This window comes from Lycorma delicatula, chromosome 5 (genome assembly GCF_047948215.1).
Source record: "Lycorma delicatula isolate Av1 chromosome 5, ASM4794821v1, whole genome shotgun sequence".
NCBI classification, from domain to species: Eukaryota; Metazoa; Arthropoda; class Insecta; order Hemiptera; family Fulgoridae; genus Lycorma; species Lycorma delicatula.
In genome coordinates this window covers 36,541,590-36,567,651 of record NC_134459.1, presented here as the reverse complement: position 1 = coordinate 36,567,651, position 26,062 = coordinate 36,541,590, and the positions used below count along the sequence as shown (strand labels likewise).

The 26,062-nt window shown below is 30.4% G+C and overlaps 1 protein-coding gene across 6 annotated transcripts in view; it reads left to right on the top strand.

Annotated features, from left to right (window-relative positions):
• Positions 1-26,062, top strand: part of Oct-TyrR (Octopamine-Tyramine receptor) — a 1,169,363-nt gene that overhangs the window by 893,824 nt on the left and 249,477 nt on the right. The window lies entirely within an intron of this gene.

The window sequence follows — 26,062 nt, the reverse complement described above, 5'->3', positions numbered from 1 at the left end:
AAACTTATTTATATGGTACGTGAATATAATTAATGACATATGTAATGGCCAATGTAATATTTTTTTTGTTTTTTATTTTGCTTTCCTAATAATCGTCTATAACTGTTTTGAATATTACTCTTATTAAAAAAAATATAATTTAGTTGTATAACTCGAACTTTTCGATAAAATATATTACAAATTGATTTTAGTTTAGGTCTTATTATAGAATTTAATATTTGGACTGGAGAAAAGTTTTATTTTTCATAAAACATTTGCAAAAGATACGTAGTTGTAAATGAATTATAAATTTTACATATATAATCTATTTTTTTTACTTCTGGGATCATCGTGCCTCGTAAGTCTACAAACCTAATTAATACTGTTTAATTACAAATTGATAATCTCGTAGTCAAGTATTATAACACTCTTTGCAAAATTAGTCTTATAAGTTCAAAGCTTGCTTTTTTATCCTGATCAGGTTAGAGTAAAAGTCCAGATGAAAGGTTAGTTTTTCTACAAAATCTCCTGCAATAACACCACGAAATATCTCGGGAAATTTTACGGTTATTCTTATTTTGAGGTGTGTTGTTAGTAGCTGAATGTAAAATAATAAAATTTGGAGGAAAATTATTATAATCTAATACGAGAATGAAAAATATTGAAAAATAATAAGATAAAATGATAAATTGCGTCGAATCAATTAAGTGACTAAAATAATTAATTATTGTTAGCTAATTATCTTATAGACTGTGTTCATTTATTTCCAAGCGGGTTATTTTCATAACGTTTAATCATTTCTGGTTTCAATAAAATTACACTTAAACACACACACACACACACACACACACACACACACATATATATATATATATATATATATATATATATATATATATATACCCTTTGAAGACTTGTTCATTCTGTATAGATTATGGGAAAGTTTATTTGAGCATTTTTACGAGTATTAATATTTTTATTGTTTTGCTAATTAAAATTACCAAAAGTAATAAAATAAATAATACAAAAAAATTAATTTGACAAAAAATATATATCCCATTGATAACATTTTTCATTATTTCATACAAACATTTTTACGAAATTTAGCCTCTGGCTAGGTTACTAATGAAAAATATAAATATGTAAAGAGAAATTTAATTATATTTTCCATTGTCAAAATATGTATTTACAATCGGCTAAAACCAAATTTTTCCGGTAGTTTGACTAAAGTAAACTGGTTAAATAAAATTATCGTTAACTTTTTATTTTTATTTTTTTTTTGCCGCAGTATTTCGTTTACAATCGATTCCAATTTACCGAATCATAAATAAATTTGAATAAAAAAATGACATGCAGACAGGAGTTTCCATTGAAATCCATCAGTGAACTATATATATATATATTCTTAAATGTAAGAATATTTTATACAATATTCATAAGTGTGTAATAAACATAAATAAATATATACAAAGATGATTCTAAGGAACTTTGATAAAGTCCAAAACATAAAAAGCAAGGCAAACACAAAAAAATAGTATTATCAGTCACACAATGAATAACTAATCAAACAAAGAAACAGTGAAACAAATCAAAGAACCAACAAAAGGAAACAGTGAAACGAAATAAAGAATTTTGACGACGCTCAACACCCTAGGGTAGCCGGTTTACCTAAAATCTCGGAGAATTTACAGATCTAATAAATGCAGTCGCTGTAGGCGCCTTACCTCCTCACTGTTATTCAGGAGGTTAACCGCGAGCCAGTTCACGTTTGTTCACCTTTCACTTTGTATCTTGTACCAAATCTCCTCTCAAACGGTTGGCAATCCCAGATAATGGAGTATTTCAGTGCTTTTCCCAGACTACGGTCTTCTGTTACATTTCTCAATTGTTTTGAAATTGCTTAACTTAAATAAATATAATTTAGTACATAAAAAAAGCATCAAATATTTTTATTTATGCGTTTCATAATCTTAATTTTCTCTTATTTGCCTATGTTAAAAAAATAATAAAACTAAGAAATAAATCTGAAAAATAAAAATCATTTGAACGATTTAAGTGCTATAATTTTTTGGTGGAGAGATTTTTTATTACTATCATCTCCTAATCTTTCGATAATTTTTCACCGACTTTATATATTATATGGTGGATTCTACTATATTATTATTATTTGTTTCCTAGTGTTGGCGTTTGGATTGGATCGATTCCTAAGCCCGTACGCTGCTGTGGGTGCCAGTGGTCTGATTTTAAAAACAAGACGCTTCCATGCATGGGGAACCGTAACCCGTACGACCGGATGCGTGGCTACGTTCCGCCGGTGGCGGTCCTGATCGTGACTTAATAATGCCACACGAGACTCCATGATGGGACCAGGAGATAATGCGCGACTTTTCACTTGTTCCTGCGCGGACCGGAATGAGTTTACTTCCCCCTTGTTATGTGACTTTGTATATATTTAAACTGGTCGACGTATTTGGTGAATTATTATTTTTATGCGTAAGATAAAAAGATTCTGAACCATCCACTGTCATGAACAGCTGTCAAATCTGGACCAAGGGCGGAGTTCGCGCTTCTGCGGTTTCGATTTATTCTGAGGGAATCATGTTAGGTTGGATGTAAAGATGTCCGTTTGAGGCCTATGTGAAGGCAAAATTTGATTTGTATTTTACTGATGGAAATGTCTATCGAGGAATTTACATAGGTGGCTCCCGACCGAGGCCTGGCTGATGACTGTGAGAAGTAATCAGTGAGAGGGTTTAAAGACGACCTCCGGTAAAGCTCCTCAGGGCTCAGAATGGAGGGAGTGATGTGGCACCCGGTAACATCCTGGGATGTAACGCCTGGGATGGAAAACCATAGCCGTTGTCCTGGCCATATTAAGGTTTCACCTGCGGTCTTTTGTATTAACATCGATCTGCTTGATCCACGATTATTTTGGAGCTATTCTTTGGACTCTCTAATGGGTGGGTCTTTATGCCAGAGGATTTTGTATGATAGTCGATTTCCACTCATTCTGCAGATATGGCCAAACCATCGCAGTCTTCGTTTTGCATCTGTTCCTCGATTGTTTGCTGTTCGTGGCGGTAGCAAATACCCTCATTTCGGAAGTGATCGCGAAGTGATACTGATGATCTGGCGTAGGCATCGCATTTGAAACACTTCATGTTTGCTCAGGTCTGTCTTAAGTGGTGTTCACGTTTCTGCTCCATACAATAAAAATGGCAGGATCAGGGTTCGGAAAAGACGAACTCGATTCTTCGGCCAGATGTTGCTTTGTTTCCACAAGCATTACTTCCGGGAAGCAAATTCTGCCGTTGCTTGACCAATACGACTGTGGATTTTCGCCGTAGATGCTACTTTCTGCTCCTCAACCAGTGAGCCGAAAATATTTGAATTCTTGCACTTGTTCTATTTGCACACCATCCAGTTGGACGTTGGTGCGTGAGCCGTCTGTTGTTAGTACGTGGGTCTTATCCGCATTTATTTTCATATCATAAGATTGGAGAATGCGGGAGATATCATAGAGAATATCAGTGGCCTCAGCATCACTGTCAGTGAACACGCCACTGTCATCGGCAAACATCAAATCATGTATGCTTTTCAAATCAAAAAAAAAGAATCCATAAAAATATTAAATATTATCAATTTATTACGTATTTATAATAATTAATTAATTTATAACGTTATTGATATCACGGTAATTTTTATCCTGTTGTTGCAAAAATATTTCTTTGAAAATGTTCTTAATATCAGCATTTGAAAAATATTAGATTAATTTTTTTAAATCAGGATTTTTTAATAATTTTTTTCAAGCTTTCAGGTTATTCTTCTGAATAATCTTTCACTTGTCAAATGAAATATCTTTATTATGTATTTAGCCATCTGTCTACTAAATATTTTTTACAGCAATAATCTGGAACTCATTTGAAAAAAAGCCGTGGGTGTTTACAAACAACCGGTAAATTTTATTACCCAGAACTTGAGATTTATTGTAATTTAAAACACAATCTATATTACCATCTAACGTAGAAATATTTAGTACGTTCTATGTATGTTAGATGGTACCCTGACCCTTGACCTGACGATACATGGACGTAAGTTTCTGATTACATCCATTAAATTTTCTAGGAATGCAGGCTTAATATTCAAGAAATTTGAACTACTTATCTCAAGACTTTCGGAATATTATACTCATCAATACAAAACATAACACATTCAAGAAACCTGATATGAGTGAGTCATCAGTAATTTCTGATTATGAATAACCAATCAAAGAATTAAAAAACAGGATCAGAAAGGTAAATGGGTGAGTATATTCCAGTTGACTGTTTCATATAATAGAGTATACTGCATTCCAAGAGCAACGAAACGTGGATGGTATTCAGCAATACAAGAGGCATCTTTCCTCTTGCCACTGCACGAAATATGAATACGTATGAACGTAATAATGATAATGTAATTATCGTACATATACGGTCGCTTGAACCTCAAATGTTTTACAAGGATCAGTCATAATGAAAATTGGAAGAAGTAATAGTAGTAAATTATCAATATATAATAATTATTAATACAGTAATTATTATAATATTAATTATTATAGTATATTATTAATAATAGTAAACAATCTGGGTTTTAATGCAATACACTTTTAATTAGATTCTGATAATTTTATCACGGTCTAAATTTATTCGACTTAGTAATATGAAACTTATGAAACTATTACAGGTATTATAAAAAGAAAATAATGTAATATTTCTTAACCTGTCCACAAACACGTGGAAAATGGTTCTTAGGCATACAGGATCAGTTCAATTCTTGAGAATTTCCGAAATTTGTGAGAGGAGAAATACTACAGTTCTGGTAGACTAAATAGACCACCTAAGTACAAACGAAAAACCATTTGGTAATCCTACGCAGTTCTGAACTGCGTCACGGCTAATCGGAGTGTGTATGCCACTTTGACTTTATTTTCAGGAGTTAATCCGATCTCTATTTTAAATAGTGTTATAGTTAAAATACCTCACGAGTGTTTAGAAGATTCTATCAAAATTGATGAGTCCGAGTATTGACTTCAGCTTACAAAAATCAACATTAACATTAAAAAGAAGCTACCTATGAGCTATTAATTGATAAATAAAGATTATTGAGTCAGTTGATAATAAAAAAAAACTTTGACTAAAAAATTAATAACTTGAGAACTTTGTTTAAATAGGAGAAAAAAATCATCGATCTTCTTTCGATTTTAAAAACCATAGTATCGCAGTGCCCCTTCGTGAGGCTATCATGACAATTTCATGATAGCACCCTTTCGTGTCACTGCTCGCATGACAATAATGTCTTTTTTTTCTTAATGATCGGTGTAATAGTGATAAAAGATATAAATAAGTTTTTTCGTCTATCCTATTACTGTCATATTACTGTCAAACCTCAGGTATTTTTTTTTTTAGTTTCAGAGGGGATGAGATGAAATGGCAATTTTGTAGAGTGTGATAATACCATCTCTAACCGGGATTCGAACCCGGGACCTCAGGATGAATGGTTAACACGTTACCACTTGCGGCACAGAGGCCGGAAAACTTTACGTAGTAACATCAGTTCAAAAAAAAAAATTGCTTAGAAATACGCAAATCTTTTTAACAAATCTTTCCTCCAAATACTTCTATTTTGCTTCTTCATGTGATTTATAAAACAATTAGTTACTGATAAACATCGTAAAACGGACACTATATTATAATCCGAATTTATAGTAGAATATGTTGATGATTCGTACGAAGAGGTTTTTCTTTGGGCGACGGGAAATTTGAGCCTTGGTAGGGAAGTCATCAAGCATTGACCTGTGTAGCTATTCTTCAGAGGATTTCCCGTGGGTTTGTGAGCCAATTTATGTTACTTTCAATAGTTATAATTGTAATTTAAAAAAATCTTCTTTTTATTACTTTATATAATGTCATAAATAACTATATCTTACTTTTTACGTTGGCATTTTAAGTAGGGATGAAAAATCTACTTCAGCAAACAGGATAAATTAGAGCGATACAAAAAGAAACTCTTTAAATAAAGGATTAACTAGATAGGAGGAAATGACTATTTTAAACATCTAAAATAAAATACTGTTTAAGACGTACTAGTTATACGTTATTAAAGTATTAATTTAAATTTATTTTAGACGTAATAAAATTAAGTAAAAGTATTTAACGAAAATAATAGCGATTTTTCCAATTTTCAATCATTAGTTATTTTATAAATATGAATTGCTATTACCTAATTATATAATAATAATAATAGTTAAATACCATAATCCTTTGAATGAATGGATTTTTAAATGAAAAAATTACCCTACACACAACATGCAGCGGATTTTAATACGTAATGTATAAAGCACCTGATATTATACACGTGTAGAATTATCAGTTATACTAAGTAGACTTTATCGTCGTACTTTATATGAATAATAAAGCGTTCGTTAGATTCTAAAGCTTCCTGTTTTATACGATATAACTTATCTTTTTCATCATTTCAAACTAATTTAACGTTATATAACGTATTCAATTCACAGCGTAATAGTTTAAATCGCATACAAGTTATAATCTGTGTACATACTATTTATAAGTATTATTATATTTATCCTCGTTTTGCATACTGTGTTTGCCGATATATAACTATATATATAATATATATTAAAGCTATTATTTAATTTTAAATACCTTTAATTCTCATATGTACATAAACGTTATATCTAGGAAACGATATTCTGTAAGTTTATTAAAAAATAAAATGTTATATTCTACCGTATTGTACAAACGATCCCCCAACGACCACTTTCATACTTGTTGCGCTAACATTGGCTGAATTCCAGTTCTTCCACATTAAGCCACCACCTCTAACTCACCTCACACCTTATCTACTTGTATCTATCTCGTAGAATTTATATCGCTTATAGGGCAAAGCCGATATCAATGTAGATTAGGATTTGACCTTTTGTCGTTTATTCAAATGAATTATTTCTATTTAAAGAAGTTTAATGTTTTGATATTTATATATGTTATATTTATTACTTATATGAATAAAATTTCTCGGCCTTAAGACATAATTTAATCGATTAGAAAAGATTTTTTCTATTTCATTAATACATTTGCTAAATGATAAGTCGTATAATTGTGATTTATATTCTTGAGACTGTTTTCTGTATTAAGAAAAGAGATCCAAATAAATTCAGAAATTTGTCTTTAATGTTTTAATAATTAGTTTTTTAGTTGTTGCTTTTTTGCGTAAAATAAACCACTGTCTTCCCGTCGTGGCTTTTCCCACGCTATATGCATATAAAAATTCAAAAATTAATGATAGTTTTTTATTAGTTATGTGTGAGTTGTTGCTGTTGGAGTTATTGCTATTCACATCTTTCTTAATAACTTTTCATTAAAATAAAATTTCGTAAAACATGGTAAATAAAAAAATTATAAGATTTCTGTATAAATTATATTTCTTGTTTTGTCACCCGTTGGTACAAAGATTATGTAGTTTTTAGAATTTCCAATTCTAGAAACTGCTAAATTGACCATGAGAGAAATACTCTGAACGGATATCCACTCCAACGTGATCAAACCTTCTGTTGTTTAATAGTAACAACAAAAGAAACTCTAATAGGGAATTTAAACGTTTAAATTGAAATGGTAGATTTGCAGTGATAATAGCGATACGAAGAATAAATGCAATTCTCCTGTCACGGATCCAGTAATAGCTTCAATGATATTATTACATTTTTTTATTTTTAAGAGGTGGAAGGGAACCCCTTTTACGGGCACCTAAGCAGTATCGAGCTTGATAACAGGTTCCAGAAGATGTTATTAAATGCGTATGTGTTCCTGCGCACTACCGATTAAACCTCCATCCCTGGCAGAGTAGGGGTTTGTTATCTGGTACCATTAAATAAATTGGGAGGTTGAAGATTATGTAACAATATAATTGGAAAACCAGCGTTTAATTTCAGTGTATGAGACTGAAATACTAATGAATTGAGGGCATTAAGAAATTATTGCGGATAACGGACTGCTTAAAACTACATCAATAGACAGATATTCACGGAAATTACCGTCCAATTTTTCAATAATAATGTTATTTATGTATTTAACCTGCCGTTATTCCTCTTTTTCACAACCAAAGATACAATTTATTGAATAAATCTGAACTATTAGGATAAAGTTCAGAAATAAATCCCCGACTATATTAACAATCTTACCTATTTTTTGACCGATAGTTATAATTCTATATAGTTCCATCACCAATTTGATCGCAAATTCTGGGTCTCTTCCATCAAGATAAGCGCTCATATTCGTGCGTAAATTAAGTTTTCGGCTATTTTCCAAAATATTTGAAGCCTTTGAGATGCTTTTATATCACCCCGGGTCCTTTTTGGAATTACTTTTAATTCCATCAAAAATTCCCAAAAGACGAAGATTGTTTCACCCACAAGTTCATTATTCGATCTAAAATCTCGTAATGTTCGATTACCGGCCTCCGTGACGCGAGTGGTAGCATCTCAGCCTTTTATCCGGAGGTCCAGGGTTCGAATACCGGTCAAGCATGGCATTTTCACACACACTACAAATCATTTATCTAATCCTCTAAAGCAATACCTAACAGTGGTCCCAGAGTTAAACAAAAAAAAAAAATGTTTGATTAAAATGTTTGGCTTCAATGCAAGCACTATGATTCATTCAATACTAATAATGATGTACAGATAATACTTTAAAATATATTCACTGGTAATCTGAAAGTTGACTGAACGGTTCTACCTCCACTGACAAGGATCGTTACAATACTTGAAAATGGTACAGCCAATAACCATACCCCTGAGTATCATTCTTGAACCAACAATAAACTAACTAAAAATGTTTTCTCAGTTTCACCGGGATCACTCCTGATAATAAAAATGTATATGTATCTTTCATCATCGTTTAATTTAGATAGATTTATTTGTACAAAATTATTTATTTATTTCATATCATGAGGATGCCTAAAGAAGAAATTATAAAGATTATCATTATCATTATTAGTTTTGTTCATCCCGAATCGGTGAAGGTAATCCAACTTAGACAAATAATTTTCAGAAATACATACAACCTTATTTTCACTTTCTCAATCAAAACCTAATTAAACGTTTCTTCAAAATACATGAATTCCATTTTATTACATCGATTGCGTTTCCAGTGGAGAATATTTTCACAAAAAATCTTATCGAATGTTAGAACCTATAATTTTCTCATAAAATTGTAGTCTCTATATTATGGAACAAAGTGTTTTCTTTCCTGCATTATACGTCTTAAACTTCTGCTTTTGTCTGGCTATAAGAACTTACCTAAAACCTCTTGGAAAATTTAAAACTTTTGCCAAAGTAAATAGAGTATGATTTCACTAGACTTAAAATAGAGGGTATTTACTTCTGACAGATTTTTCATTAACTTCACCTCTCACCTTTCATACACCACGGTATTATATGACTATTCCTACTACATCTACCCACTGGATATTAACATTAATAACGGCATCCAAAATGGTATTCAATGCAAATAAACACTTCGCTGTGAACACTTTGACAGATGAACCTAGAGAATAAAAGACATTTTTATAAAAAAATACGATTATTTTAAATAAAAATGTTACTCTTTTAAAGAATTCTTAACTCTTCCTATTATAATTAATTAAGCTATTTATAGATTTAAATTTTATTATTTTATAATTAACGTACTGACACTACAAAAAAAGGGAAAATAAAGTTTTCAGTTTTTCATATGTTTAAAAAACTGTTAAATTAGGCTATTCTTTTGTTTAATTTTGATGAAGTAATGATTATGCAATCGATTTGCGAGAATAAATGAATTTTTCTTTTTACAAGTGACCATTTGAATCTGTTATATCTATAATCATGATATCGATACAGTAGTTTTATGTCCTACTACATTAATTTTTAAATTCTAAAAAAAATATCCTTTGGATCCTTTAATATCTTTCTTTTTGATAACTCGGAATGGTTAAGTCACCAATAGGAATTCATCTACGCTACTTATTATTAAATATTAATGGTACCGGATGAGCAGCTTAAAACAGAACCGCAACAGACTCACACAATTACAGAATTAGGTTAAATACAAGAAAAATTATATTTAATTGTGTATTTTTATTAGAAAAACTTTACATATTTAAAAAAAAATATGTTCAAAGTTAGCATCCTGGAAAACGATACACTTTTGAGCTCGAGTGGTCATATTGAGAGTTATCGAATTCAAAACGTTCATATCATTGTCGTCGACTTGTTGAATTTTCGCCTTCAGGTTATCAATAGTGTGGGGAATTAATTGATAAACTCTATCCTTCAGTTAGCTACAAAGAAAAAACTTGCAACTAGACAAATCTGGGAAAGCGGAGGCACTACTCTCTGCTGCTTCGTTTTCTTCTATAGAACCGGCATGAAAGCGTGCTAGTGAATCAATTGATGGGTGATACATTGCTCCGTCTTATTGGAAAAAGTCGTACTCTTTTTCATTATCTGATAACCAAACGTAAAAATCTTCGATAATGGTACGATACATTTCTGTATTGATAGGTCCGTCAAAAAATATTGGCTCCACTATGCGATTAATAGAAACAGTACACATACGGAATTTCTCATTGAAGTGGAGGTTCTAATTTGAGAATTTTTAGTCATCTGATAGCTGGTGGTGTGCGAATTAACACGCCCAAAGAAATAAAACCTTTTTTATCTTTTTTTTATTTTTTCTTCTCCCCAAGGCTGAGCATACAGTTAAGTAAAGCTCAGCTCAAGGGAGTGTCCGGTAAATCTAAGGGGGTCCCCCACCTACCGGCAGTAATTCAGGCATGGCAGGTCAGCCACCCCCGGTTGGATCTTCTATTATGCCTGCCTCTAATCCCCGGCGAAGGGTGACGGGCCCGACTATGCCGTTCCCGAGCCCTCCACTAGGGACCGGGACTCGGTCTTTACATTATGCCATGCCTATAATTGCTGGGGAGGGGGGTGACCACTTCTGGCATCGTCATCACCGGGCCCCCACCCAGCAGCCGAGTCTCGATATTTTATTTTTCTTCCAAACCTAGGACCCTTGGAGTTCCCGGCCGTTCATTGGAACCGGCACACCTGAGCATGCCGGCCCTCACGACCGGGGCTGTCCGCCAATTCCTAACTAGAAACCGCGCCTTCGGCCCTCTTCATCCTTCATGCGGAGCACTCTAGTTGCAAAAGCATCGAACAACTTCCAGTTGTCTTCGGAATTCAGTATAAATGATACCAAATTATCAAGTCCTAAATCATCCACTCCTGACCGAATCCGCAGACCATCCTACTCCACGCATTCGAACAGAATATGCTCTGCCGTATCAAGAAAGAGAACCTGAAATAAATCTAGAAACAGTAATTCAAGAAATAGAATTTATCTACATCGATAAATTTCTGTATAGTGTTTAGAATTTACAGATAGTATCTAGAAATAGAAACTATAGAAATAAATCATGTCTCGTCTAATACAAACTGTAGTATCGGTCCATTGACAATGTTTTTTGTGAAGCTATTCGCAATAATTAAAACATTTCAGTTTATCAGTTCTCTTAAGTCGTTCCGCAGTTTTTACGCAACTCAAATTTGATTTCAAATTTAAATCATGAAGAATATTACGGAATGATATGTATTTTACAACATCTTTGGATTAACTTACAGATAGATTTATTCTGAAGCGGTAGGGAATATTTTTTTAATAATAAAAGTTAAGACATCTGAAGTTCTAAAGAAAGATCGCCTGCTTTGTTTTGTTTGAAACCGCCCTGTTGAACATCATTTTTTAACCAAACAGAGTATACTAGAATAGAATAGACAAATAAAATACAAGATTAGAATTGAATATCGTTTAAATTAGAATTTTTTTATAGAATCGTATATACTGCTTTCCTGGGAGGCTGACATTCGGAAATTTTTTTACGAAGCACGGTTGCTACAACAGAAACTTTTTTTTGATCGAATAAGTAAAAAAAAACAAAATTTCAAAGAGAGAGACTTTACAGCACTGAAGGGTGAAAAGTTTACAGCTGTCAACAATAACGGGAGTAGAAACATACATAACCAATGATTAGAGTAGAAATGTGCATAATTATGGTCACATATTAATAGTCCTAGTAATAACAGGGTTTAAAGTATCCTCAAAACACTGTAGTCGATTTTTAAGGTGCTCACAATGTGTTTACTCCTTACGCAAGTTTTCCCTTTATTTTAAAGCAACAAAGACTCTTTAAAAATAGATTCCTCAGTTCATTAGAATCAATATGGTTTACGTCTTTTTTTCCAAAAATTACATTATATCCAGTTGTTCTTCTTAATTAAATACTTTTCCTATCCACAGACTTGAAAAATAGCTTTGTATCATAAAATCAGTTTCAACTAGGAATTTTTTAGTGGTTATTTCTTTAAGACTTGATTTATAATATTACGCCAAAGATTTGGTGATTCACTAATGCCTGACATCTTCACGTGTATTCTATAAAATTCATATTGAAATTCAAAGTTTTCTCTAAAATTTCATGATGTAATCAAACGAGGTAAGAAAGAATCAATCTCACTTCCCTCAAATTATCTTCTAGAAGTGTCATTAAGAATACACTTTGGAAGGTTCTGGGTTTGAATCCTGGTTAGACGGGGCGATATTGGAGGAAAATAAATAAATAATTTCAATTTTCCACGGTCCATCAATTGATCATTTAGCGATCCTAATTTTTAGATACAATGTGAGAAACAGATGAAATAAACAATGAAAAAAGCTACAAATTTCAGTGATTCTTCGTATTCACCTAAATTATAAGAGCGATCATTTCTCATTTATTTTAATTTATCTCCACGATTAACTTTTACGATATGCAGGTTATGCAAAGCACACATTTATGATTATTAATTTTCATGTTACTCTAAAATACGATACTGTACATTTTAATTAAAATACTAATATTTATGTAATTTATTAAAATTGAAGAAAATTCAGTATTATGAAATAAAATTTCTCTTTTTAATAATAATAATAGTAATACTACAAGCACGGTATACCTGAGTTAAAAATATAATAAAATCTATAAATTTACGTTGTCTCAATTTATAGGATGGTAGAAAAATTTGTAGATGAAATGACAACTCTTAATTAAACCGTTCGAAGTTCAGTAATTTCAAGTATGAATTGAGGGTTTAGGGTTGGTACCTCAACAGTGACTGGTATTTAATTTGACTTCACCTTCATAATATTAACAAAGAAACAGTCGTTCCGAGTTAAGTAAAGTTGGCTCAAGTAATAATACCTTTCACAGCACAAATAGGTAGGCCTGTTATTCTCTAAATTCATTTTGATTACTGTTTCTGTGCGTTTTGAAGAGACTGTAATATTATTACACAAAAGTAACAAAACCCGTTATGCTTTATACAGTTGTGTTAACAAGTAGGCATTGGAAATATAAAATAGACGTACAGTGTTTATAATAGCAATGTCTTTATTACCTAAGTAAACTGTAAGCTGTATTACAATGAATACGATCATAAATAATTAAAACAATTATTTTTAAGGTAGTCCATAAAATAATTTTTTTTTTAATTTATTTTTTATTAATCTAATAATTAAATTTTTAATTAAAAAATTTTTAATAATTATTAAAATTATTATTAGTATAACAGATAATAATAAACTAGTAAAGTTTACGAATTAAGCTGATACCTTCATGAATAAAATTAAATATATATCTTTATCTTCCCACTTATTTGGGAATTATTATTATATAATTAATTATTAATTTTTTTTTTTAAATGTGGTTCCATGGCAATAAAAGGATCTGAATAGAATGGTGTCATCTAAAAATAAATTTCTAAAATAGCTATTTTGAAGTTTTAAATGTATAATTCTATAAACACTTCCAGTGAAAATATCTTGTAAGTTAAAAATTAAGTTTTTATTATCTTTCGATTAAACAAAATTGTTCGTAAAAGTACTTGTTCTAAGCTTAAAATAAGTAATTCTGCATGGTTGTTGAAGGGAAACTATAATATATGAACTTTTTATAGATTAAAAAGAAAAAAGGATTATAAAGAAAATGGTATAGTAGACTATACTAAGCTAAGATATATAAGAAGGCAGGTCTCCGTGACGTGAGTAGTAGCGTCTCGGCCTTTAATTAGGAGATCCCGTGTGGTTTGAATCCCAATCACGCATGGAATTTTCATTGCTACAAAATTACCATTTCATCTCATCTAATTTATTTCTGTTTCTATTCATTTTTCTGATCATTTCTATTTTATATGTGGTATTTTCTAACTTTAATAATAAAAATAGAGATAAATTAAAAGAACAAACGATAAAGAAATCTTTAAATGGAATAAATTAGCATTTACTTTGAAGAAGAAATTTACCCAATTAAATAAGTCTTAAGTAAATATAATATAAAAATGACTATAGATAGAAATAATACACGCAAAATGTTTTTTTAGTAGAAACACTGAAGGAAAAGAAATTTACAACAATAATGGTATATACAAAATAAAATGTAAATGCAATGCAACATACATTGGACAAAGAGGAAGAAAATTAAAATTAAAATATGCCGATCTCCATGGTGGTGTGGTAGCGTCTCTGTCTTTCATCCGGAGTTACCGAGTTTGAATCCCAGACAAACTTGGCATTTTTCATACACTACAAAATTTCATTTCCATATTTTACGCACAAGTTCCAGAACTTATGCAGCGATAATAAAAAAATATAATTGGGATCTTTTTAAAATAAAAAAAAAAGATTCTAATTATGCAACGCGTTTAATAAAAATAGGACATACCCCAATGAAAATGGAAGAATCAATGAAATCAATTCAAAATTGTGTTAAAGGAGGAAAAATGAACACTTTCGAAAATATAAATATCTTTAAATTAAAAAGTAACGATAAAATCGTCATAAAGAGATACAGATCAACAGTCAAGCGTCCTTTTCAAGAACCTCAATTTATTGAAAACAGGAAATAGATAAATAAAACTGAAAGATATATATAACCATTAATAAAAAATATACAAGAAGGCCAGATGAGGCATGACGTCAAATACAGGGAGGGATGTTGTCTAAATGCCATGTAAAGATTAGCATTTAGACAGTACTGAGCATTTAGACAGCATTTCGAAATTTAAAAGTACTAGTAAAATAAATTTCGATAACTCCCTTGTCGAAACTTATACACGTCAACATACAAGTAAAGAGAAGATAAGAAAGGTAAACATTACTCACATAGAAATCTACTTGATGTATTCACTTTTATAGTGATTTGTATTTTTTATATAAAAAAAATAAAATTTTTTACCAAACTATTTTAAAAAACATCGTAATTAATGGATAATTTTCAAAATAAAAGACTATAAATTTTTTTTTTATGCTTGTTGATATCGCCACATAAGCTTAAAGCTTATGCATAAGATATGTGAATGGAATTTTATAGTGTATGAAAAATTTCACGCCTGATCGGAATTGAACCCAGAATCTCCGAATGAAAGTCCGAAACTCTACCACTCCACCACCGAGATTTACAAAAAATTAGTGGGTTATAATTTGAATAAATGAAAATAGTGACGGCCTCCGTGGCGCGAGTAGTAGCGTCTCGGCCTTTCATCCGGAGGTATCGGGTTCGAATTCCGGTAATTTTACGCTACAAAAATTATCATTCATCTCATCCTCTGAAATCATACTTAACAATGATCCCGGAAGTTAAAAAACAAAAAAATGAAAATAGTTATTTATCGCAGTAAAACGTTTATAGAGAAATATCTGTTATAACTTTTTGGGAATATAACACACAGTTCTTTAGAAATCAGAAATCTACCCAAAACCATAAAATTTGTATTCATTAGATAAAACAGCAGCATTAGATTAGACAGCATTAGAAAAATGGCAGAAAGGCTCCTGGAATAGACGGAATACTGTAGAATTACTGCGCAGTGCAGGTGAGGAAGTGATTGATAGATTATACAAACTGGTGTGTAATATTTATGAAAAAGGGGAATTTCCGTCAGACTTCAAAAAAAGTGTTATAGTCATGATACCAAAGAAAGCAGGGGCAGATAAATGTGAAGAATACAGAACAATTAGTTTAACTAGTCATGCACCAAAAATCTTAACTAGAATTCTATACAGAAGAATTGAGAGGAGAATGGAAAAGTATAGGGACAAGAGAAGCAATTTTAGGCCTCAGATTAATAGTAGAAGGAAGATTAAAGAAAAACAAACCAACATATTTGGCGTTTATAGACCTAGAAAAGGCATTCGATAACGTAGACTGGAATAAAATGTTCAGCATTTAAAAAAAAATAGGGTTCAAATACAGAGATAGAAGAACAATTGCTAACATGTGCAGGAACCAAACAGCAACAGTAATAATTGAAGAACATAAGAAAGGGAGTCCGACAAGGATGTTCCCTATCTCCGTTACTTTTTAATCTTTACATGGAACTAGCAGTTAATGATGTTAAAGAACAATTAAGATTCGGAGTAACAGTACAAGGTGAAAAGATAAAGATGCTACGATTTGCTGATGATATAGTAATTCTAGCCGAGAGTAAAAAGGATTTAGAAGAAACAATGAACGGCATAGATGAAGTCCTACGCAAGAATTATCGCGTGAAAATAAACAAGAACAAAACAAAAGTAATGAAATGTAGTAGAAATAACAAAGATGGACCACTGATTGTGAAAATAGGAGGAGAAAAGATTATGGAGGTAGAAGAATTTTGTTATTTGGTAAGTAGAATTACTAAACATGGACGAAGCAGGAGCGATATAAAATGCCGAATAACACAAGCGAAACGAGCCTTCAGTAAGAAATATAATTTGTTTACATCTAAAATTAATTCAAATGTCAGGAAAAGATTTTTGAAAGTATATGTTTGGAGTGTCGCTTTATATGGAAGTGAAACTTGGACGATCGGAATATCTGAGAAGAAAAGATTAGAAGCTTTTGAAATGTGGTGCTATAGGAGAATGTTAAGAATCAGATGGGTGGATAAAGTGGCAAATGAAGAGGTATTGCGGCAAATAGATGAAGAAAGAAGCATTTGGAAAAATATAGTTAAAAGAAGAGACAGACTTATAGGCCACGTACTAAGGCATCCTGGAATAGTCACTTTAATATTGGAAGGACAGGTAGAAGGAAAAAATTGTGTACGCAGGCCACGTTTGGAATATGTAAAACAAATTGTTAGGGATGTAGGATGTAGAGGGTATACTGAAATGAAACGACTAGCACTAGCAGTAGAGAGGGAATCTTGGAGAGCTGCATCAAACCAGTCAAATGACTGAAAACAAAAAAAAAAAAAGATAAGACAGGAAGCATTTTACTTCTTTTCTATTACTTTATATCAATATTTTGTCTCGTACTTAAATCACTACTTAAAAAGATAGGCTTCTAATTAGTTAAAATAATTCCTTATTTATTCATATGTTTGTCCGTGAACAATTTTAACTGTTACTTCAGATAAATAAGTTAAAACATATTTGTTTCTCTGTCGTATGCACACGCCCAAGCATTCACATTCACAAAGTTGAATAAGATTACCTAGTTTTGTCAATAATATAATTATTTAATGTTAACTTTATTTCAAGTAAACTCCGAATTTTTACATAATAAAACGTCATTGTACGTATGAATCAGTATACCTACCTATAAAGGATTTCATGAATGCTGGTACGGAAATTATTCGATTTCAGCAATTAATTTGTATTTTTCATCTAACTTTTGAGAAGGAATGGAGTACTTGTACGATCTTACTGGCAGAATATTCACCCAGTAATATAGTGGTTAACCCATCGACAACCACACGACGCTAAAGTGGCAGCTTTAGTGTGCAGAATGCCTGTAGACTTTTTTTAGGGAAGAAGGGATCAAGGATAAGGAAAAGGAGAGAGTAATGAGAAGGGGAAGATCATTTCGCTGAAGGATGTCCTGGGGAGATTGCAAGGCAGTTTATCATCTTTGTAGGTCCTCTATACACCCTAAGTAGTACGCCTAAAGGGCATTTCTAAAAGTTGAGTACCCTCGCGCGTCACTTAAGACGACACTTGGGCTCTTGGTCCACTTATTCTGGATATTTTTTTGAGTGGATAAAGTGAAATGTACTGTACTTTACAAATAAACTAAAAAAAAAATGCTTTAATTTCTATTCTTACTAATGACCAAACCTTAACAAAAGTAATAAAGGAACGGCATATCTACAATAAAAGAAACTTACAATTAATTTACTATGCTTAAATCTTTTTTTTTTCTTTTTTTTATTTAACTTCCGGGACCACCGTTATGTATTGCTTCAGAGAATGAGATGAATTATTTGTAGCGTGAGTGAAAATGCCATGCCTGACCGGGATTTGAACCTGGGACCTCCAGATGAAAGGCCGAGATGCTACCACTCGCGCCACCGAGGCTGACATACTTAATTCTTTTTTTTTTTTCTTTTTTTTTTCTTTTTTTTCTTTTTTTTTTTTCCCCCGACCGGATATCCATTTAAGTATACTCAGTCGGGGAGAGTGTCCTTTTACTCTAAGGGAGTGTCCCCCGCCCACCGGTTGTACACCCGGCACGGCAGGTTAGCTCCCCCGGTCTCGGATTTTAATTCTTAAATTCTTAATTCTACTTAATTCTTGAAGACCTTAAACCTTACGGAATTTTTTTTTACAATTCGCAACTCTTCTTTCATAATCACCCTGTTTAATGTTACATATACTTTTTTTTAAATAATTATCTAAAAAAAATAATAATCGATAAGATTATCTTCATCTACACTACGAATATTTAATAATTTAGAAATATTCCTGAAGCTATAAAATTTTTTATATTCTGTAACTAAATATTAAACATTTATTGTAATATTCAACTTTTAGATTTTAATCCTGCTATTCCAAATATTATACCTAAGAAGAAAATAATAGTAAAAATACAAACACTAATCCTGCGTACTTATTTTATCTGATATTTTTACTTCATTGTATGAAGTAAAGGAAGTATTGTGATCGCGAAAAATTTAGGTTTTCAGATTTCAACGGAGATATCCATTTTGACCATCCCTGAATCAATTTTTACTATTTTCGGCGAGACGTCGACACGTACGTACGTATGCAACTCGCATAATTCAGAAAATCCCTTTCGGCACGTTGGAAGGCGGAGGTAGATTTTATCGGTGTTAAGTAGGGGATAAAAAAGATTTCCACCTTAAAATTAAGAAAAAGTTCAAATTTACTCAATACGACAATGGTTCCATATGAAAAACGTTTCACATGTTTAGCATACAACAAGCCCATCTTCTTACATTTCCAGCAGAGGTTTGGTCATCCATTGCCGTAGGGGTTGGTCATATCAAAAATTGTTGCAGATAAAAGTTTTAGGTAATGTTTAGAGGACTAACGACTATTTTAAACCGATTCGATATTGTACCTTCTAAGGGGGGTATGATTTTTGTCTTCGAAACCCCATTTTTACCACCTCCTGCACTAATGGTTGTTGATATCGAAAAAATTTACTAATGTAAGTTTTAGGTCCTTATCCAAATAATAGTAGAAACATTAAACATATTCGATATTTTATTTGTTAAGAAAGTTATAGCGATATTTTGTTTTTTTTTTCGAAAAAGCTCTCCCCCATTTTCATTTACATAGTGCGATTTTGGCCGTTAACGACGAACTTGACTGACATTTTTGAATGAGTTATTTTTAAGGAACAATTTGAAAATGATTGGCGTAAAATAACGGCAATTATCGTGTTTACAAGAAAGTGAAATATATATATATATATATATATATATATATATATATATATATATATATATATATATATATAAATAAAGTCGAATCATGGTATTCATTACAATAGGTAGCTTTTTTATGAAATCTACCTAATATATTAGTTTGTCCAAAAATATAATAAATTGTAATTTGTAATTTGATGGGGTTTTACCCATTTACAACCCCTTAAAACTGGATAATTCATTTGGTCTGAAAAATAGATATTTTAAATAAAAATAAAAACAATAATTTATTTTTAATTATTAAAGATCTTTTACTGATTTTTTAATAAAACTCTATTTAAAACCATGACCTCCTTTATATTAAACATCGGGTCTTTAATTATTAAATATCACGTCATTATTTTTTCCATTAATTTAAATATAAAGTTATGCGTTGATATTAAAGTGTAAGCTGCCCTATCCAATTCCTGTTGTATTATGTAATATAATATTAAATTTAAACTTGTTTTTTTTATATTATTATTTATTATAAGCGTGTACCTTACACGTGTATTATTCGTATTTTTTGTAAATTTTGATTTTATCAGTTATTCATTTTTAATATTATTACGTTCCATTAAATGAAATCTTTTATCTCTTTAATTTTTAAAGAGATAATTTAATTTTTAAATAGCAAATTTAATAATATTAATAATATTTTTTATTACTTTAGACCGGAACACTGGTTTATAATTCTATTTTGTAATATGTCGACATTAGAATATAAACAAAACATATATATATATATATATATATATATATATATATATATATATATATATGTGTGTGTGTGTGTGTGGTGTAACCTTTTACTTCAGGGTTATTATCTTTTTTCTGTTTAGACTTCAGAATTACAGTAAGGTATTGCTTCAGAGGATGAATGAGAATGATTGTATGAATGTAAATGAAGTGTAGTCTTATACAGTCTCAGGTCGACCATTCCTGAAATTTGTGGTTAATTGAATCCCAACCACCAAAGAACAATGGTATCCACTATCTAGTCTTCAAATCCGTAAAAACGTTATTCTTGCTTTTTATAGCATTTGAACCTTAAAATTTTTGACTTCGAAATCAGCTGATTTGAGATGACAAGAACCACTAGACCAACCCGCTGGGTTCTTATTCCATACTCAATAGTTTTAATTTTCTTATAATTGTAGTTCTGTGTTTGTTAATTTTTTTTTTTTTTTGGTACGCGTAACTGTATGTGTATATTCGGTTATTGTATGAGATTATTACTGGTTATTGTGAAATTTGATGGTGTGATTGATCTGTATGTGTGTATATTCGAATAGTTTATCGATATGGCTGGTAACAAAAACATCTTTTAATAAACACAGAAGAAGGGAACCATTTGCAAAGTGGTGAAACAAAAATAGTTTTCAACGTATTCAGTCAACTGCTGGAGAAAAATCCTTCGTTGGTTAATTCCTTCTGAAGTAATTGGTGTGTGGGTTAGTTTTGTTAATAGATTACGGAAAGAAATAAATAGTAAAGGAGAAGTAGAAGAAACTCCTGTTAAAAATATAAAACATGGAAAAATTGTGCTAGGAAAGTGGGATTAATTTGACAAAAATGTAATAAGATTGACTGTACATAGTCACTGTTTTCGAAATGAAATACCAACCTTAAAAAAAATTTCTCGCTGTGATAAACGGTGTCAAGCGTTTACCTAAGATTGGACGCACTAGTTTATACAAATTACTGTTGTCGATGGATTTTAAATTTATTAAAAGAAATAAAAAAACTGTAATTGTTGATCGAGATGAAATCATAATTTGGCGGCGTAATCATTTAAAAAAAGTAGCAAATTATAGTAAAACGGGTAGAAATATATTTTATTTGAATGAGGTGTGGGTAAAAAGGCCACACCACTTCAAGAATTTGGTGTGATATGACAGTTACATGGGTAAAAACAGTTAATTACACTAGTGTTAAGTGTTAGTTACACTAACACTTAATGTTAGTATCAAGCAGGGACCTGCAACCTCCAAAACATAAAGGAAAGTGATTAATTGGGTACATAGTGCCAATAAAATTTAATTTTTAGAAGGGGATTTCTCGTTTTTGAATCCAAAAAATTTGGAGATTACCACGATGAGATGAATGGAGATATTTTTAAAAAGTGGTTTGAAAAAGTATGGTAGTTTTTACTCAAAAATTGTATTATTGTAATGTATAATGCTCTATACCATACTACAAAACTGGAAAATATTCCAAAAAGTTCATGAAGGAAACAAGAAATTGTTTTATGGCTCCCATAAAAAAATCTCCACATTGGAGAAAACAGTTTAAAAGCAGAACTCCTTGAATATGTCATAAACACATATGTTGACAAATTTAATAAATTTTTAATCGATGATTTGACTGAAACAAAAGTTCATACGGTGTTGAGGCTTCCCCCTTATCTCTAACCTTAATCTGATTGAGGTAGTTAATAAAAATAAGCCAAATAAAAGGCTATGTTGCCCGAAATAATAATACATAAAAATGTAAGACGTTAAAATCCACATTGAGAAAGGCGTGAACGAGATATCAACTGATAAGTGGAAACAGAGCGTGAAGTATGTTACAGAAGAAGAAATGAAGATGTGAGACTTTGATAATTTTTCGATGATGAAGTTGATGAACTAATTATTAATGTTAGAGATGATTCGTCATCAACGCCAACTTCTTAGTGGTGAAGAATCGGATATAATGGAGAGATTCAGTGATTGTCGGACACTGACAGAGAATAAGGTATGCAATTTTCTTAACGTTTTGAAGTGGTAAGGTTTTGTTCAAGTTATATATTTTACCTATTAAATTATTTTTAATAATATGGTAGTTATTTTTTTGGATATTATTGTTTTCGTAGGTTTTATTATATTAAACATTTTGTGAAGTTTAGTATAAATAAAGTAAATATAAATTAAATAAATAATTGTAATTAAAAAAGTAAAATCAATTAAGCGTAAAGTGCGAACAAAATTCTATGAGGAATTACCAAAAAATGTAAGCTTATAATGTAATTTTTTTTAGGCATACTGTTTCACAAAGGTCTGTCGTCTGCTGAGTGTTTATGCGATATCTCTTCTTAGAATGAACGGAAAATGTACTTATATAGCATGGTGCGCCTTCGATTTTCATTGGTTAATCTTCTTAAACCACACCTCTTATTACTCTACGCATAAAAAATCGTTCTTAGCTATCAAATTGAAAACATCTGAGCACCATTATTTTTTCTTATTATTAATTATTTTTGTCTATTTGTTCAAAAATTCGTACTTCTTCGGCGTCTTTTAGCATTCCAAATATTTTGCCTTATATTTCATTTTCGTCACGTTCATCCTCACTTTTAACCTTCTTAATATTTCTCTTTCCTAATTTTGTGAGTCCATTTTTTTTTTTCTATTCTTTTTATAGTCACTTTTCAAAGTTTTTTATTTATTTCTCTTCTTTCTATCTTTTCGATCGATAGCATTTTAGATTCATACATCATCCACTTTAATGAAATATTTAGAAAACGTCTTTTTTATTTCCTTATCACAGTTTAATTTTTCACAAAATCTTCTTTTATCACACAAATTTTATTCATTACTTCATTATTTCCTCTACATATACGATTTTAAATAAATTCTACGGTGTTATCAAACTTATAGAATATTTGATCTCTTCCATTTTTTCTCTAACATTTCATTTCTGATTAGATTTGACTCCTTAGTGTTACTCTCATTTCTCTTGAGTTACGAACGCGTAATATTTAGTTTCTTGTTAAATATTACTTCATAAATTACAGCTTTTATGTCATTATTTATAACCTTATTTATAACAGGTATTCTGTACTAAATGTGTTATATTAAATAATTTTTTTTTGTATCTCGTAAAATTTTTTGCATTTCCTTTTAGTTTATATAAAAAATAATTTAATCTTACAGCAGCACAGATCGTAATATGTTCTTTCTATTAACATGCAAAGACTTCGGTTTCCTGGCAGTATAAATTTATTTCTCGCTAGAATTATCAAAGGTTCGTAAAATTAACACGGCATCTGGATGCTCATTATCGGCCAAAGTTGTATGTAACTATGTAGCTTCTTCAAATCAACACAAGGTTTTAAAATTTGGTCTAAAATTGTATTTTTTGATGTAAAAGTTACAATGTGTTTTTATGTTTATGTAATACAACATAATTACATTCATCAAAATAAACGATATTTTATTGAAAACATCTGTATCTCTAATGTATTATTTTGTTGTATATATTATTTTAATTAAATTAAAATCCTTTGATAAATTAAGAGTCCTTTGTTAGTTATTTCTTGTTTTACAATATAATTTATTTTGTTTCTATAAAACCACCGTGTACTAACAGGAGTAAACACGAAGCAAATTACAAATGGAACACAATTTATTATTTTATTGTGTAATATTACTAGCTGTTTGATCTGATACGTTAGATGTAAAAATTATTTTATTCAAAGAGGGTTTAGAGAATTATAAAAAAAATAATCTCAAGTTTATTATATTATTGACGTTATTGTATTATTATTCTTATTACTGTAGCTAAGCTCGTATACGATATATAACTTTATTTATTACATTGAAACCAACTAAAGAAACAAAAGGTTTACTTTAGAAAAATATTGTTTTTATTGAAATACTAGATTATTTCTAAATTGAAACAACTCCTTCTGAGTACATATGATATATGTAATTTAAAAAATTAAATAGATAAATTATGTATTCAAATACGGCTTATAACCACTTTTTAATTTATTTAATATAATAAAACCAAAATCAATCGTTATCGATTAAAAAACTTAAGTTTTAGTTTTTTTTTTTTTTTTTTAATATAATTTATGGTTTATATACTTTAATCGATATCGATTTTAACGAAACAGTATTATTGCTTTAGTCAAACGCTATTCCTCGAGTTGGTTTTGCAAACGTTGAGAAACGGGAAAAGATTAAACTTGTTTAGATTATTTCTTAATATCGGTTCTAAGTTGCTGATTATAAGGATTAATTAGAATTGTGCATAATTAAACTGAGATATGTTTAGTTTTTCCTTGTCACTATAACTCATCGTTTCAATTTGTTATAAAAATAATAACTTAATAATTTTATGTACAACTTAATAAGTTTATGTTAAAGAAAAAAGGTGCTTGAGAGAGTATTTTAGTTCAGTGTATACTATGATGAATCTGATCCTCCCCGTAGGGAATTCATCATAAAAATTTGAAAACCATTGCTCAGTCACTGGTTACCACTATTTTTATTCTTCTTACAAGAAAAAAACAGTTTTGTATCCTTATGAAATTAATCTAAGCCTTATCTTATTTACATAAAAAATTTTTTTTAAATACGGTTATTTCTAGAGTTTTATGTGAAAATTTTAACGATTTTTATAATGTTCGAAACCTTTTCATGAATATATTTTTCAAATATCTTAAGGTGACTCGGAAAGTTTAACGAAAACCAAAAAATTTACTGTATTCTAAAATAGTTACCGATATCGAGAAAGTTTTTAATAAATTCCACAACCTAGAAAGCTACAGATTTATTGTATAAAAATATCCAATAAATGTTTCACGAATTTTCTTATAAGATTTGTGAATTAGTAATAGTCAATGATTTTCTCTTTCCAACTTATAAAACTAAATGCTTTTTTATAAATTGTGTGCAATATCTTCTTTCTTCGCCTTCTCACATCAATCAATCCCCTTACATTTACCGAGGTTCATATTTAAGCCAACCGTTTTCAACTCCAAAGCAAAGTAATGCAGTTGTTAATTTGTTTGCTTCCGCTACAGAAATATTTATAAAATTTTTATAAGGACAAAATGTCAAATGAAACAAAAAATAAAAACAGAAATTTTTAAAACAAGTAGTTTTTCGTTTATGAAAAACCATTAAAAAATGAGAAGAAAGTTAAAAATAGATGTAGAAACACGTAAAAGGAGATTTCTCCTTTATCATTCACTGAAAGGATTAACTTCCTCCAAACGCTTTCAGATGTTACATTACAAAGAAAGAGTATCTTCCAACTTAAACCCGTTTTTCTTCCATTTCACAATTTTTTCATGTACACTTTCTTTTTCGTGTGCACTATTTGCATTGTTTTGCTAGTTTTGACATAAATGGATGTACATTTTCACTATCTATCTTTTGCTAGTTTTAACATATTTTAATGTACCTTTTTTAATCTACTTGATGTTAATTGATCAATTATAATTTTTTAAACGTTTATGTTTCTCTACGTAAAACATAA